A 17,034-nucleotide genomic window follows, 5' to 3' on the forward strand; every position below is an offset into this window, starting at 1 on the left:
CTTCCCAAGATCCCACTCTGTGTGGAGAGCTTGGATAGTAATTGCATACACTTTGAATGGCATTGGAACCATCAGAATTATGTTGAAAGTTAAGCAGGGTGTTGACTGGTAAGTGCAGTAAAGAATTCCTTCTGTACAGGATGCTCGAAGCATTGTTTATAATAGCAACAGATTCGAAGAGCCAGTAAGGCAGATGTCCTGCAGCAGAATAAATTGTGCCACAGCTTGACAAGGGAATACCCTGTTTGGTGTGTGCTAAATGGAATTGGTTTTTATCATAAGCCCAACATAAATGAAGTCATTCCCAACTTACTGAACCTTGTAAGGTAAGGACCTGAGTTCCACAGAAGAGAAATAAGGTTCAGGAATGTCACTTGGCTCTTTAAAATTCCAGGGCTCGTTGAGCCAGGTCTCAAGCCCACAAGGGTGCTGCAGTCTTCAAGGTGTTTGCACAGGGCTCTGCCCACTAGGATCCAGTCACTTGGATGGGCAGCTCTGCTTCAGAAGGCAGGTGGAGGTCATAGCCATCGCATTCCGGGAGGCTGGTGACAGCATAAAGCTCTTGTTGACAGTAACTAAGCAAAGCTTTGGAAGTGGACAGGGAATAACAGCTCTTGTGGTCGGGGCTAAAGAAAGTGGCCTTTCATTTCTTCTCTCCCTCCTCTTAGATATTCTGATCTGAAGAGTGGGCACCGGGCACTTGCTTCAGTGTGCCCGAGGCCCTAGCTCTGTCCTCGGTACTCAAGGGGAAAGAAAAAGAAAACAAAAGGAGTCAGACACAGGGCTCACTGGCGTAATAAGAAACCTGTGTTGAGAAGCCTCATCTCCTGTTTAGCGTGATGTCTGTGTAAGGCCTGAGAGGTATGTGCTGCACTGGGTAGGAAAGGCACCCAGAGTCCCCAGGGCGTGTACCTCCCAGAGTCCTGTGAGTGGACCTGTAAGTCATGAGCGCTTTGAGAACACTAGGTCATCCTGCTACCGGCATCGTTAGGCCGGCTGTGCTGAGCAGAACGGTGTTGAGCCGTCAGCACTTTTCTCCTCCTCAGTCCTCTTGGGATCTCTCCGTCTTCTCAGCTGAGTCTTCTTCCAGGTGAGTACTGAGGCACTGAGTTTGTCTGACAGGACTGTAATGACTTGAAAGTAGCATGGGTCCGAAAATAAAATCACAAGTCATATGATGGCTTATATATTAGCAAGGGATCTGGCAATAAAACCATCGTGACCTTGGCCACGATCTGCAGAAGAGAGGAATACATGAATACTATTATGTTTGCTTTTCTTTTTTTTTAATACCACATCACAGCACGCTTTGAAAGATACCTGCATATTTCGGTTGTGGCCGTACTGCATTCACCTCCACACTCTATAATAGTAGTTATGAGATAGATGGTTAGCTGAATCTTAACACTACAGTGTGTTTTTATATTACATGCCTTAGGCTGCACAGGCTCGAATAAGAAACCTTTTAAGTCATTCTCTGTGGGGGGGTTGTAGAACGCTGTTCCAGCCCTCCTCTCTTAATTTTTAACTTGGACTGCAATGCAGCCTTTGTGAGCTTTGTACAAATTAGCTTGGAGAACATTAGAATTTATTTTGAATATTCACGTAATCACATCCACCATGAGACTGCAGTCAGATAGGAATTTTAAGTAGTTACCCGGAAAAGAAAATATTGCTTAAAAGCCTCTTGAAAATTGGTCTCCCAGCTGTTTGCAGTTGCAGCCTGTTGGTTTAGCAGGTTCAAGTGTGAGCCCAGCCAGGCAGGTGCTGAAAGGAGACAAGTGGAGTTATCTTGGTGTCAGTTGATGACTTGGCTGCTGTCTTCTGTACAGTGCTCTTCCTACCAGAACTTAGTTGCTCTTCAGATGTATCAGGACCTCCATGTCCCCAGAAATGCAGCAGATACTGTAGTGGCTTCATTTTCAAATCAAATAGTAGTAGAATTTGGAGTGGGCTTAGTGACCCCAAAGGAAGTTGGCTGTGACTGGAGAATACCAAGGCCTTCCCCCTCCCTCCCTCCCTCCCTCCCTCCCTCCCTCCCTCCCTCCCTCCCTCCCTCTCTCTCTCTCTCTCTCTCTCTCTCTCTCTCTCCCGCCCCCCCCCTTTGGTGGTACTAGACTTGAATCCAGGACCTAAGTCACATATGCAAGCGCTCTGCCACTGAGCTGTACTCCCTATGTAACGTATATGCTGCTCTTTTGTGTCCTGTTTTTTTGAGAGCGTCTCATCCATAGCCCAAGCTGGCCTGGAACTCACGTAACTCCGCTTGGCGGCAGGCTCTTTTATCTTGCTTCCAGTTCCCAGGTGTCGCTACTTCAGGTATGGGTGTACCACTGTGCCCTAGCCCACATACTTGCTTTTCATGGAGCCGTAGAACGGAAATTGAACTTTTCATCGCTTTGAGAAATGGGGCTGATGTAATTTAAAGGGCGTCCAGAGTCTAAGCTGGAGGTAACTGTTCGTAGACCCTCCCAGAGCTCATGGCTGATCAGCGCTTCTGTCCCCTCACCGAACGAGCCTCTCAGCTGTCTGTGTCTAGTCCTTTCTCTGGCACTCCAGGCTCCTAACTCCTCTTATCTAAGTCTAGGTGGCTGTCCTCACACATTCTGCTGTTGTACAGCGTGGTGGTGGCATCAGTCTGTACAGGTTTGCCTAAGCCATCAAGCTAGACGCAACCCTTCGTCAGCCGCCTCGCTCCACCTGTGGCTATCCGTCGCCGGCTCGGTCCACTCAGGCCTGGCCTTCCCTGTCAGCCACTCGGCTTTCTCAGCACATTCAGTTCTTAGACGCCTGCAGCTTCTCTGCCTCCTCTCTGTCCCCCTTGCATTGTTTGCCAAAGTGACTTTCCAGTGCGTCCTTAGGATCATTTTAGTCTGGCCCCAAGGCCTCCCCAGACCCATCCTTTGACCCCGTGGCCTGTGTGTACCTTTTAATCTGGACACTTAAGACTTCATGTTCACTCTGCTGCATGTTTTCTTTGGATAGCTTCCTCGTTAATGCCTGTGTCCATTCCCACTGTTATAAAGCAAAGCAAAATGATAGTAGAAAAGCCTCGTTTTCCATAGCACCAAACCTCACCTCTTCATTTCTTCTGGCTTAATTGTGTGTTCTGACCCCTTCTTGGCTGTTTGGCCCAACATTTTAACCTCCGCGTGTTGGCCCAGTTTTCTCCTAAAATGAGAATGGCCAGTAGTTTTCTTCTCACAGTTGCTCAGAATCTGCCTGGCAAGACTCACTTTCTCTCTGTTTTCAGAACCTGTGTGCTTTCTGGGTGTAGTGTAGATATCCGGCAAATATTTGCATCAACATTTCTCCCAAGTGTCCTTCAGATGTGTGCCCTACTCTGCACGTGTCTGTGTGATGCTGGTGAGATCCCTGAGAACCCTGAGCTACATGATACTTCTGTAGAGGAGCCCACCTGATCGGAGGACTGGGGCCTATCTCCAGGCCAAGAGTGTAGAACAGCAGCTGCTCTCAGACCACGGGAATCGCTAGACATTCATCTCACCTGCCTAGGACCAGGGGTGATGAGTACTATTTTAAAGGTGTTGTTTATCACATTGTATGCCTCAAGGTTGAATGTACCTGCAATAGAACAGTCTGGTGGCACTATTCCCAAAGAAGGAATAAGAAGTCAACAGCGGTTCTAAGTACTGAAGATATCTATTATTAAAATAATAGTGGACTTGCCACCCTTCTTAACCTTATTTTCGTTAGCATCATGCCCAGTTTAAGGGTGGACAGAGCTAGGTTAAGTAGCCACAAGGCTACCCAGTTGATCATGCACATTCACTCATGGTAGCATGGTTCTACCATCTGAGGAACATGGGTCCTTGCTGGGTGTGGTGGTGAACGTTTCTAATCCCAGCACTGGGAGGCAGAGGCAGGTGGATCTCTTGAATTTGAGACCAGCCTGGTCTGTGTAGTAAATTCTAGATCAGCCCGAGTCTAGTGGAGGATACTGGCAGAATAAACATAATGGTGAGGCCAGGGTAGGGAGGTGTAGACAGCCAGGGTAGTCAATGGTACTTTCATCAGATTGGAAAGCCAGGATGGTGCACGAATCCGGCTGATGGAAAGAGGAAATGGGCATGCTGTTTGGGGATGGAGAGGCTTTTGAGAGTCAGGAAAACCAGCATGAAACAGGAAAGCTATCACTGCGGGCCCTGGGGCCACCCTGAGGAGTCTGAACATTTTCCTACGAGATTTCAACTGGTTTTGAGAAGAGAATGCCAGCGCCAGACACGATGGGGGACAGCTGCATTTGAGGGGGATTGCGTGAGTACGGTGGAGAGGATAGCTTCAGGGAGCCAATGGCTTTGGTGGACTTAGTCTTAAAAATCTATAGAATTTAGGGACTAGGGAAGAATTTAGAAATAATCTGGTCTGTCATAGTTTACCTTGGCTGGAAGCCTAAATGGCTTCCTGGAGTTTTCACAGAAATGAAAATAGAGCAATAAGGGAAACTGTTTCTTTAAACCTCTTTATGTGGTTTATTATGTGTATTAATTTTTTGTGTTTTTTGTTTTGTTTTTTGGTTTTTTGATACAGGGTTTCTCTGTATTGTTTTGGAGGCTGTCCTGGAACTAGCTCTGTATGTAGACCAGGCTGGCCTCGAACTCACAGAGATCTTCCTGCCTCTGCCTCCTGAGTGCTAATTGTATTTTTATTGTATTAATTTCTATTCTTCGACCATACCTCCACCTCTTCCCAGACCACCCTCACTACATCCCCCAGAGCACTTAGTGCCCACAGAATAAAGAACTGGCCTTCCTCCCTTCCCGGCAGCCATCAATTATAGTATTTCAGCCAGGAGTGGAGGCTTCATGGTCTCCCACCACTCACCCTGGAATGTGGACTGGCTTGATCTCATTCAGGCAGCAACAGTTGTGTGAGTCCATGGCCTTATGGCCAGAAGATACTGTTTTATAGCCTCCTCACCTCTGACTCTTAGAATGGTTGCATTTCCTCACCTGTCATGGTCTCTGAGGGAGAGGTGATTTAGATGTTGTGTTGAGGACCTAGTCTCTACTTTGATCAGTGTGGCTCTCTGTATTTTATCTCCGTTCATTACAAAAAGAGACTTCCCCAATGAGAGGTGAGGGCTGTGTTAATCATAGCCAGCCAGAAGTGATCCTAGATGCTAGAGCAGGATCTTAGGCTAGTGTGTTTAAAAAAAAAAAAAAAAAAAAAAAAAAACATGTGGTGAGATCAAGGGGAGAGGGTTTTAGGGATCTCAGGTTGTCACTTTACCCACTGAGCTATTCTTTGGCCCCAACTTGGTGTTTTTGAAATTGGGTCTCTATGTAATCCAGACTGGCCTGGAACTCCTAGAATCCTCCTGCCTCAGCCTAGGATTTATGTGAATGATCTACCACTTGCAGCTTTTGTGGGATTTTGAAGAAGCAGATTTTGTTTCTGTCATAGAGAGTTAGATGTAGGAGGTGGGTGGCTTTTCATCTGAATCTTAAGAGCTGAGAATAACTTGGAGAGTGGTGAGGGCCTGCTGTGTGGAGGGTTTGTTCTATAGATGGCCTACTACATGGAGGGCCTACTCTGTAGAGGACTTACTGTGTGGAGGGCCGACTGTGGAGAGCAGCATGTGAGATTGTGCCCTTAATTCTGTGCTGTAGTGATACTGGGTCCCTCCAGGAAGTGAGAGCGGTTCTTGAAAACCAGAAGAGCTCTGACGGCGCCAACTGTAGGGCAACTTCAGTGTTTTCCAGAGTTGACCTGTTTCATTGTATCATCACCCATCCCTCAGAATTGGCTTTGCATAAATACGTAGTACAAAATGGCAGGAGGTAATTTAGGACCACCTTGTAAATCGTTGGAAATCTGTTCTAATCCCAAGCCACAATTCATACCCCAATGTTTGGTTTGGGTTTTAATGAAATCCATGTCAGCAGCTTCAACAGCAGTTTTTAAAATTGAATATATTAAAACCATAGACTCCAAAGATAGACTAGTATTTACATGCTGAGGAATGATAGTGGGAAAATATTAAGCGTCTGTTTTTCATAAGTAAACTATTACGTTTCTGTAAGAACAGAAGACTGTACAGCAGAAATGCAGTTTATAATGTGCAGTAGCATTGCTCCAGGGTTTTTCAGGTACCATTGGTCGAGGTGGTAAGGCATGATGGTGTGGACTGTGCAGCCTTCAACATGTGTGTTCAGAACCAAGGCTTCAGGGAAGGGTCAAAGAGCAAGGGGCAGGGGGTTGGGCAGAAGCACCTTGGACTCATTCATTACACATTGAATTGGAATTCATTCTTGGTCATTGTGTATTTTACTCTTACCAGCTTTTTCATGACTCCAGTGCTCAGTATGTGGCCGATAGTTTAAGAAGGTGGGTCATAGCAAAACCGTAAAAGTCGGTCACTCGATATGACCCGAATACAGTAGAGATGTGGCTGACACGAGATGTGTGGGCCAGTCGCCATTGTTTGAGACATCCAGTTCCACAGTGAAATATTAATTTATTCCCCGAGAATAGTATAGAGCCCATAGTGCTGAAATCTTTGTCAGATCTCAAAGATGACTGCTTTCAGATACATTTGAAGACTTTATCAAGCCTGGTCATGGGGCAGCAGTGCCCTCCTGACTCATAGAAAACTGTGTTGTCTGCCTCCTGAAGCAGCTCCAGCCACTGTCCACACTAGGGAGGAGAAGCAGGAGCCTCGGGCGTGGTTTTGCTGAGTGTCCAATAGCTCGGCTCAGTCCTGAGGCAGCTTTGCCTCTTCTGTTGGGTTCTCTCCATTGCCCATGAATCATGAAGGCCAGAGCATGCTTTGACTGAAGGTCTATGCCCTGGATGAGGTCCCGTCTTTGTTCGGTTTTGCCACACAGGTTCCTCACGCATTTTTCCAGTCTTATCTCTAGGAGAATGTGTACACTGGCTAGTCTACTCGAGGGCCTGGCTTTCCTGACCCCGTGGCAGGGAAGGGGGAAGTCTTCTTCCCCCTCTCCCTCCTTATCTCCACCTCTCCTTTCCTCCCTCCTTCCTTCTCTCTCTCCCCTCCCTCCCTACAAGGTCTCACTTTGTAACCCTGGTGGCTTTCCTGGAATTCTAGATCAGCCTGGCCTTGAATTCACAGAGATCTCCTTGTCCATATTTCCCAACTGCTGGGGTCAAAGGTGTGCACAGCCATGCCTGGCCTGAGTCTCACTCATTACAGTTGTTCCTCTTAGATTTTTGAGTCAGCATGGACTCTGACATCCTTTGGTTGTGCCTTTAACCTATGCCTTAAACATCCTGTCTTCCCCCTTTCTGCTAGCTGTCCAACCTACCTAAGCTCTCACTTTAGGATGTCATCTTTTCCAGGAAGCACAACCTCCCCCCCACCAGTCTCCTAAGTGTTCCCAAAGTGTTGTTGTGCTTGTCACCCCATCTTCAACCCACCATACTGTAATCTTGAGTTAAACACATACAGAAGTCAGGTCCCACAAGAGCAGAGCTGCCCCCACTCCATGACAGCAGACCTCTGACCTCCAAATACTTCCTCTTCTGCCTCACAAGCCAGATGCATCCCAGACGTATCCTAGCTACATCTACACCCGTGGTTCTCAACCTTCCTGGGGCTGTGACCCTTTAATACACAGTTCCTCGTGTTGTGGTGATCCCCCAACCATAAAATTATCTCATTGTGACTTTGAAGCTGTGATTTTGCTACTGTTATGACTCATAATATGAATATCTGATATGCATCCTCAAGGGGGTCTCGACCCACAGGTTGAAAACCGTGGCTCTAAATCCTGCCTTGTCTCTGACCAGGGAGAAACTGCCTGTTCCTTTCACTGTGACCAGAAATCACTCGAAAAACTAAGATTACAGCTTGCCATTTGTGGTGAACATACTGTCTGTAGACAGACCAAATTACAGATGTTCTGAGCCTTTTAGTCTTTGGCTTTGCAGGCTGTATGGATTTGACTGTAGCCTGTGAAATCTAATGCCTACATTTAAAGGCTCGGCCTGACCCTTACCCCCACCCCACCCCTCGAGTGAAGGTTCTTGCTCATCCCTCTCAGATGATGTAAAACAAACACGTGTCCTTGCCGGCGGAACTTGCTGACGCTTCTGTTTCAGGTGTCTTCGTTTCTTCTGGGTCATTTGCAAGTTCTGACCTGCGGTCCCTGGACATGCTCAGTCATCCTGGCCCTCTCAGTTCCTTAACGGCCTCAGCCCGTGTTCTGGGGCAGTGAAGTCTGGCAGCGGAAACTGGCTGCCTGCCTTTGTACTCACCCCGGCTTAGGAAGACCATGGCCCTGCAGCCCTTCCTGCTGATGTAGCCATCTTGAGCCTGCAAAGGCAGCTGTTGTAGTGGGCCAGCCAAGGCCACTGGAGGTCAGAGATGAAAGCCTGTGTTGCTTAGATACCGGGCCACATCTGCATCTTGGCCTCACTTCTGATGACAGCACCCCTAAGTAAGAAAGTAAAAGTAACTTAATTAGTAAGTTAAAATGTACAAATGGCAGTCCTGTTGGCTCTTAGCTGCTCATGTTCAGTGAGCTTGCGGGGGTTTTCCCAGAAGCCACTCTGGCTCTGGTTGTTCCCCCTCGGAATAGCTCAAGGTCACAGACTCTGCCCTCTGGGCTCAATGTTGAATAGTTCTAGAATCATGGAGGAAAGAAATCGCTAGACTTGATGACTTGTGCTAGAAGGGAAATGGATGCTACTTGTTACATTGCCACATCTGTTTCTAAATCCTTGCTAAGTCCCTTTGTTTTCCATAATTAAGCTGATGTGGTGATTAAAACTACAGTGCTCCCCCAAGAAATGGGGGAGGAAACTGCTTTAGAGCAAAGTAGAGCATTTTGGCATTAGAGCTTATTTTCTCTGGCACCACATCGCCTTCCTACCTATCTGGAGATGTTATTAATAAAGTAGTTGCATATGCCACACATGAAAATCACTTTAATTACAATCTCCAGAGAGGGAGATAGGATTGAAATGAGAGCAAGTTCATTTCCAGGTGACAAGCCAGACTTTCTGCTCTCTCCTTGCCTTTTGGCTTACTTGAATAAGATTTCTATGTTGTAGACAGTGGGCTGTCATTTACCGTAATCAGTATCCCCATGAGACAGATCCCCCCCAGACATGCTGCAGGCACAGCCAGGCTGAGCTAGGGTACGGGGAGGGCTTGCCTTCCACTGCCAATATGTCAGCTGTATTGTTCTCTATGAACAGTCGAGACTTTTTTCAAAATCATTGTTTTTCCTTACTATGATAATGTACCTGGCTAATAGGCATCACTGTAATGTTTCCCAAGCTAAGAAAGCAAAGAGAAAATATCTTGTGTTGAGAAACACGCAGATGCCTGTTTTGTGGCTGTGCTCTGGTGGTAAATGTTCTGAGCTCTTGCTCATAAACACAAGGGATGTGCTGTGCCCGGCACAGCAGGGAGTGTGTGCACTTGGATGCACAGTGTTTTGCTCTCATGACACTGCTGTCTTGCAGAGGAAGACACTGCCAAACCATGAGAGGCATCCTCGGGGACGTGAACTGTCGCTTGCAAACTCTGACTTTGGAAAGGACAGTGTCGAGCACTTTGTCCCGTCTTTCTTCTTCACTCCCGTTTTTTTCCCTTCCCCCTCCCTCTCTTCCCCCTCTTCTCCCTCCCTTGTCCCCATCTCTCTTCCTTCTCTCCCTCTCCCCTACATTCCCCCCCTTTCCTTCTCCATGTATGTGTTTGCCTTTGAGCACTTCATGTATGCAGTAGTTAGTAATTGAATACATTCTTTTTAAAATTAAGTTAGCATACAAGGTAATGTGTTTTATTATAGCATTTTCTTTCTTTATTGGTTTTCCCAGACAGGATTTCCCTGTGCAGCCCTGGCTATTCTCTAGTGATCAGGCTGGCCTCAGAATCATCTGCCTACCTCTGTTTCCCAAGCACTGGGATCATAGGTTTGCACCATCAACACCTGGCATAATAGCATTTTCTTTTATGTGTGTCACTGTACTGTTTTCTTCCTCATCCTCCACTGTATCCTCTTTGCAGCGATAGCTAATGTGACTTAGCTCTGCCTGTCTCTGTTAATGTGACAGACTTTTCCTGGGGAGATGTTATGACCAAGGTACAGTTACCACCCAAGTCCAACTTGCTGAACCAGTGAGTTTCACTGTGGTTACTTAAAGGGGCAGAAGTGAATCAGCTACATCACCAAAGCCTACCCCAGCATGGGTGCAACTCGCAACAACTGGAAACTGGAACGTACTCAGCCTGCAGGCAGCTCAGTAGGTTGTCGAGTGTCCTTCTCAGGTGGGCTCAGCTGGCAGCACACTGATCTTCCAGGTGGTTGGGCTTATCTTAAAGTCTCCTTTGGAGCTTGGCTCTTGAGAGTGATTACAATTTGTACTCTTGAGGAGGGAGGAATCTAGTGAATCCTGTCAGTTTCAGGAACTTCCTGAAGTGGGTTTAATTTTTTTCTTGTCTTCAGAAGCCTCCCTGATGTTTTAATATCAAGGAAACTGCTACATAACACTCCTCCTCAGAGACCCTATGGTGTGTGTGTGTGTGTGTGTGTGTGTGTGTGTGTGTGTGTGTATGTATGTGTGTACGTGTATATATGTGTTTAATGAATTTAAGTAGCCAAAGAGTATCTGGTTATTTCCTTTAATAAACAATTATTGTACATATTTAAAAGTAGGTATTCAATATAATCAAATGATATTGGGACCTTCAAACTCTTTTTTTTTTTTTTTTTTTTTTTTTTTTTTGGTTTTTCGAGACAGGGTTTCTCTGTGGCTTTGGAGACTGTCCTGGAACTAGCTCTTGTAGACCAGGCTGGCCTTGAACTCACAGAGATCCGCCTGCCTCTGCCTCCCGAGTGCTGGGATTAAAGGCGTGCACCACCACCCCCGGCGACCTTCAAACTCTTTACTTTAAAATATATATGTGTTGTCGTGAATTACAGCCATCTGGCTGTGCTACACAGCTCTAGAAGCTATTCTCCCCACTTGACTATACTTTGGTACCTAGTATCCAATCTATTTCTATCTACTCTTCCCCCTGATGCTTGCTTCCTGAAGGGCTTTGGGGTTGACCTGATGGGAGCATCGGGGAATGCAAGTAGGAAATAAAGAAGGATGGAGAAAGCTCTATACCAGGTCACCAAATGGTACATCAGGAAGCCTTCCATGTCTAAGCCAGAGGGAGTGCTCAAAACACCGCCCCACCAAGTTCTTAACTGGTCACACACATAGAAAGCCATACCCAACTGTCATTGGCTAATTGTAGCCATCTTCCATAACATCAGGTGATTGTTTAGGCTGGGCAGGGTCAACCTAGCTTTTGGAGAGAGGTAGTACAGGTAACCTGGGAAATGAGATATGAATAAATTCTTGAAAGGGAAAGAATCCAGACCGAAGTAGAGGGATGAAAGGACTATGAACCAGGTGCGATGCCGAGGAAGAAGGTGAGGTTGCTGAAGAGACCTGTACTTTGGAGTTTATTGCTGCGCTACCCATAAAAGCCAGGAAGTGGAAATGACCAAACTGTACATCAGCTGAGTAATGAATAGAGAAAATAAGGTGTATACTCACAGTGTAATACCACTCTCTTTGTAACGTGGGTAGAACTGGAGAACATTATGCTAAGAGGAATAAGTCAAGCACAGAAAGACAATTGCCACGTGTTCCCAGGTAGACAAGGAAGCCAAAATGTTAATCTCATAGGAGCAGGCCAGGAAGGGGGGGGCAGGACATGGAGAGAATGTTCACAGGGGCATTTGGGTAGGAGGAATAACTTGTCATGTTCTTTAGCACAGAATGGCCATGGTTAACAACAGTGATGTATATAAAAGTAGTTACTAGAGATTTTGGGTGTTCCCAGTGTGAAGAAGTAGAGTGTCCTAGATGATGCATATAATTACCATGATACTATCATCACATGTTGTTTATGTGTGCAGAATGTCACACTGCACCTTGTGAGTATGTAGTTATTATATTTGTTGAAAATAAGAAGGTCTTAAAATAGTGGAGAAGAGTGAATTTTTAAATATGTGAATGTCTACTGAAAATTACTTAGTAAACAATTAAAGGTTTTAAAGTTTTAGTACAGTGGGGTTTGGTGTGTCCTCAGTGTTCCACAGACACTATCTTGTTGCAAAACATATCTTCTTCCCAAAGGAGAGTCTGTGCCACGACTCTTCCTCTCTCTGCTCACCACCCCGACCACCTCATTCACCTCCATTCATACATCTGCAGACTTTCCTGCTGATGCATTCATACAGTGCACGGTGTTTCTGTGACTCATCTACTGTGTAGATGTGATGTTTGAAGACAGAGTGTTACTCATATGGATACTGAGTTTAACAGAAGTATGGTTCTGCTAGTTATTTTTCTTGGGAGTCAGGCTCCATGAGTATGGTGTCCAAGAGTATTCCTGGAATGGCTTGCTAGGATCCAGCCTGACTAGAAAGGCAAAGCTGGATGGGTGGGACCAAAGGTATGTCTTTTGTGGAGACATTCCCCAAAGCAGAGGACTAGCTAGGAATTTGTGTTCAAAGAGAAAGGAATATCCAGCTTCAGGATGCATAGTGGGACCCTGAGTTAGAATGCCTGTGGAACCATAAGCTCACCTAAACTGGGGTGTTCTCTTCTGCAGTTCATCATGGGGATCACCCCAACCGTCTGCTGCAATACACAAGAGCACCCCAAGATTTAAAGGCAGCAAAGTGGGAAGCTTGGGTGACAGCGCAGTTCCCCTCTGCTTGGAGGGCTTCCCAATCAGTTGGAAGCAGTTCAGTGGACAGTAGTTATTTTCAGCCTCCTCTGATGAAGAGCTGCTGCTGCCTTTGGCCAACTGGTCAACCCTGTTGTGTTTCTCAGTCTGCTTTCTAGTGTTATTATGCAACTTCCCATTCAACCTATCGGAATGTATTGGGCATCCTTTGTGTGCTCATGGCAGATTAGATGTTAGTCACAGCCTTTGCCTTCATGCTCACTAGTTTCTGATTAGACAGTGGGACCTAACCTAGGCTGGAGCTTTTGGGAGGAGTCCCCAGGAGAGTATATAGTATGATACATGTTCTTTATGTAGATGGGAGTGAAGCAGGAAGCCTGTAAGACTTGTCAAAGCTCCTAGGATCTGCTCAAGGAAAGGTCGTACAGTTGGTGAAAAGGAGATAGATAGTGCTGGTACTAATAGCTTTGGGGCAAGGGTTGGGCTGGGAAACTTGTGTTAGCCGGAACTTAGAGGAGTCTCTAAGCCAAAGGAGGAGTACAGACTCCTTCACTGCCCACATATCAGGAGGAACAAAGGGGATAGGCAGGAGCAGTCCTATCAGTTGGGGTGGATAGTTTAGACACACACACACACACACACACACACACACACACACACACACACACACACTGGCACAATATGTTGATGAATAGGAAGAGTGGGTGTGGTGCTACATACCTAGAATCCCAGCACACAGGATGAGAGGGCAAAATGATCGTGAATTCAAGGCCACTCTGGGTACATAGCAAGCTCAAAGAGAGATAGTAATAATGATAATAAAAAGTCTGAAGTCACCTTAGAGGTTATGTGAAAGCAATTGAACTTGCAAGTCACACAAGCCTTTAAACTCACCGCTTGGAAGGTAAAGGCCAACCTGTTGTACATAGAAAATTCCAGAACAGTGCAGCAAGGGTAACATGAGGGAGAGAGGAGAGAGGAAGGGAGGGAGGGAGGGAGGGAGGGAGGAAGGGAGGAAGGGAGGAAGGGAGGGAGGGAGAGAGGGAGAAAACAAAATAGCTTTGTCTGGCGTGATGGTGATGCAAGTGAGCTTTTACAAAGCTCTTGGGAGATAGCATCACCAGGCCCAGACGTGGTGGCTGAGTTACCGATGCCCCAACTCTTCCTTCCACCTGCTGTTTCCTCTCGTGCCTCTGTGGCTCTTCCCATGGTGTGTCCTTTGCTTTAGGTACCCACCAGCATTATGTCTTAGGGCTCTTCTGTCTTACAAAGGTCTCACCGACTTGGCCAGATGCCACTTGTTAAGGTCTTCCTGGGTGCACTGCCTGGAATTAATTCACTGAACAAATGTTTAATCACGTCCACAGGTTTTAGTCGTTGCTGACTTGGCTTTCTGGCGTAGCAGATTCAACACGTGGCAGTTAAAAGGTTGAGGCAGAATCTGAAATGTCAGAGACCCCACCGCTGTGTACTTCTTGCTAGAACACAGCAGCCTGTGCCCACCTCCGTTCCATGGGAACGGTTTCTTCCTGCTCTCACCAGCCAGCATCTCAAGTGGCAGGGAAAGCTTTGGTAAATCCCCACAATGCCCCAGACCTGGCTGCCTGCCTCCACACGGCAGCCCTTACCCTCTGTTCTCTGTCTTGCTGTGTGCCTGTGCGGTTCTTACTGCTCGTCTTCTGGTGTGTGTTCCCGTCTGTGCCAGAAAGCTGAAAGCTTGCCTGGGTCATTCCGAATAGTTGGTATTTGAAAAATACCCAGATGGCACCCCGGCTTCATCATTTTCTGCGGCAGTCATGGGTACTCCTCCCCTGACCCCCAAGACAGGCTCTCTGCTGTGTATCCCTTACTGGCCTGCAATTCTCTATGTAACTGACAAGTTTCAGAGATCTGCCTGCCTCTGTCTCCAAGTACTGAGAGTACAGGTATGACCCACTATGTCCAAGTAAACGGACACTTGTAGACTTGGACATTTGAGGTTAGTGGGTAGTAATGTGATTGGCAGGTGGCATTTTGGAGGATGTGTTTGTACATTGACCTTGAAAGAATTTATAGTGGGATAGGCTGTCCTCGTTAGTTAGAAAGTAGGCCTGAGTGTGGGGCCATGCTGCAGGGTCCAGTGACGTTTAATATTGTGCATTTCTACGGGCTTTAGTCAGCACGGGGCCAGGGTTGTCAGTGTTCCTTAGTAGTCTTGGCCTCAAGTTAACCTGTATTACCAGCTGCTCAACCAGGTGGGCTCATGTACGCACTGTCTCCACTGGCCTTTCTATTGGTTGCACATTCTTAAAGCTAAGTCTTCTTATTTGCAACCAGCTTGGGAGATGAAGACACACATTTAAAAAACTTACAGTGGGCTGCTGGAGATGGCTCAGTGGGTGGCAGTGCCTGCCTCAAGCCTGGTAGCCAAAGTTCAATCCCCAAGGCCCACTTAGTGGAAGTCAATAACTAATCAATGTGTGCTCACACCGTGCCAAATAAATACATAAATGTATTTTGAGAAAGTTTTTAAAACTTACTGTAACCTCTTTCTCCACTTTTTGTGTTAATCTAGAGCTAATTATCTCTAACTCCTTGTCATAGGCATTTTTTATTGCCATTAGGCATTTAATATGTTTTAGATGTGCATTTTAATTATATAGATTAAGATAATTAGTTTCCATAGGTAGTTTTGTAATCAAATCGTATGTGCTTCATACCACACTTTTTTTATTTTGTGTGTATGTGTGTTTTGCCTGCATGATGAACAGAGTGGACATCCTACGTCATAGTATCCTCTAAGACAAGTGAGAACTTCCTTGGGACTTGGAGGCAAAGGCTCACTAAAGTCACATTACTGCACATTACCCACTATTTCGAAGCAGGCCTATTGCCCAAGAATCAATAGGTCTTAACTCCTGCTGCCTCCAAGGTACCAAGTCAATCTGATGCTTAATTAGAATGGAAATTTAAAGTGAAGGGGCTTGTGTGTGCCGTCTGAGCTTGTCATCAACGGTTCATTCTCTGACAGCTTATAGAATCTCGATATTAGGTTGCCCTGTATATAAAGTTCTCTTCACAAACTTTACGTTACAACTTGGATCCACTATTTGTTGTAGGTGTCTACAGGTTGCTAGTTTGATGCACCTTCCTGTTTTCCTGGCAGACTAGATTGCACCTGTTCTAATTTTAGTGGCAGTTAAGAGCTCAGCAGCCAGAGTTGGATCTGTTTTCCATCTGGTACAGGCTCTGTAGTTTCTAATGTGTGAGTCTCCACATCTATAAATAAGTAAACAAGCCCTTAAGGACTATTGGGAAGATTAAATTGAACAGTTTGCATGGTATGCTGCTTAGTTGTAAGTGCACAGTGGTGGCTTCTACTGGATTTGTCACTGGTGTGTTTCTGTTACTAATGGTCCCATTCTGAAGCCAGAGTCACCAAAAGAAGAGTGGTCAGGCATCATAATGAAATTTTCTGAACTCATTAGTGAGGCATTACATTTTATAATGATGCAGAATTTGTTTGATGTTGGGACAAACTAGGCCAGAGTTCATGCCACCTCATCCTAGTAAACCCAGAAAACTTCTCCCTACTTGCCAGACAGTTTCCTTCAGTGAGACAGTTCTCAGACAGAGGGGGCCACTTGTCACCATGAGGCCATTGTGACCCAGGTAGAAGTTAGATGACTCTAAATTGAAACTGTTGTGTCCCAAGCCTTATTCTGTGTGTGGCAGGTAGAGGATACTTCAGGGTGTGTCCGCTCACATGGGTATAAAATTTCTCAGTGATTAAGTCAAAATATTTTCCTAACTGTTCATCCATACTGCACAAGAATTGGAGAAAAAACAATCAAGCTGTTTTAGACGGCTTTAGTTCCTGTGATAACTAACAGTGTCAAAAGGGTTTGGTTCACTCAGCTATTGCTCACCAAGGCCTCTCTTCTGCAGAATGCTGTGTACACCGTTAGGAAACAAACAGAAGAGGGTGTCTTCTTAAATCCACAAAACATTTGACTTTTTAAAAAATGGATTTATGACCCTGTCTCACAGACCAAATTTACTGTGGCTTCACATTCCCCCCCTTTGAAAATGATTTTGTTTTTTTAAAACAACAGTCCACATTTTCAAAGACCAGATGACAAATGGATGCCTGTAATACACCTTTACATAAAGGGGAGATCGTGTGTATTAAAAAACAGCAACAGTTTTGGGGGCAGCTCAGTTGTTAAGAGCCCTTGTTGCTCTTATAGGAGGCCTAGGTTTCAGTCCATAGCCACACCAGGTGTTTCACAATCATCTGTAACTCCAGCTCCAGGGGATCTGAAGCCTCTGGCCTCAGTGGGCACTATACTCTAGTATTTATCCAC

The 17,034-nt window shown here is 45.9% G+C and overlaps 1 protein-coding gene across 3 annotated transcripts in view; it reads left to right on the forward strand.

Moving 5' to 3' along the window:
• The window catches only part of Elovl5 (ELOVL fatty acid elongase 5), a 58,935-nt gene that overhangs the window by 6,003 nt on the left and 35,898 nt on the right, over positions 1 to 17,034 (forward strand). The window contains exon 1 of one of the 3 annotated variants that reach the window (XM_040739470.1): positions 960 to 1,090. The exons of 1 other annotated variant lie outside the window; for it this stretch is intronic. The gene's annotated coding sequence lies outside the window, so the exon portion shown is untranslated. Of the gene's footprint in view, positions 1 to 959; positions 1,091 to 14,151; positions 14,261 to 17,034 lie in introns of those variants that run through there. One more of the 3 variants, XM_040739469.1, reaches the window with a different exon arrangement.

This window comes from Mesocricetus auratus, unplaced genomic scaffold, assembly GCF_017639785.1.
Source record: "Mesocricetus auratus isolate SY011 unplaced genomic scaffold, BCM_Maur_2.0 Super-Scaffold_100691, whole genome shotgun sequence".
Lineage (NCBI taxonomy): Eukaryota > Metazoa > Chordata > Mammalia > Rodentia > Cricetidae > Mesocricetus > Mesocricetus auratus.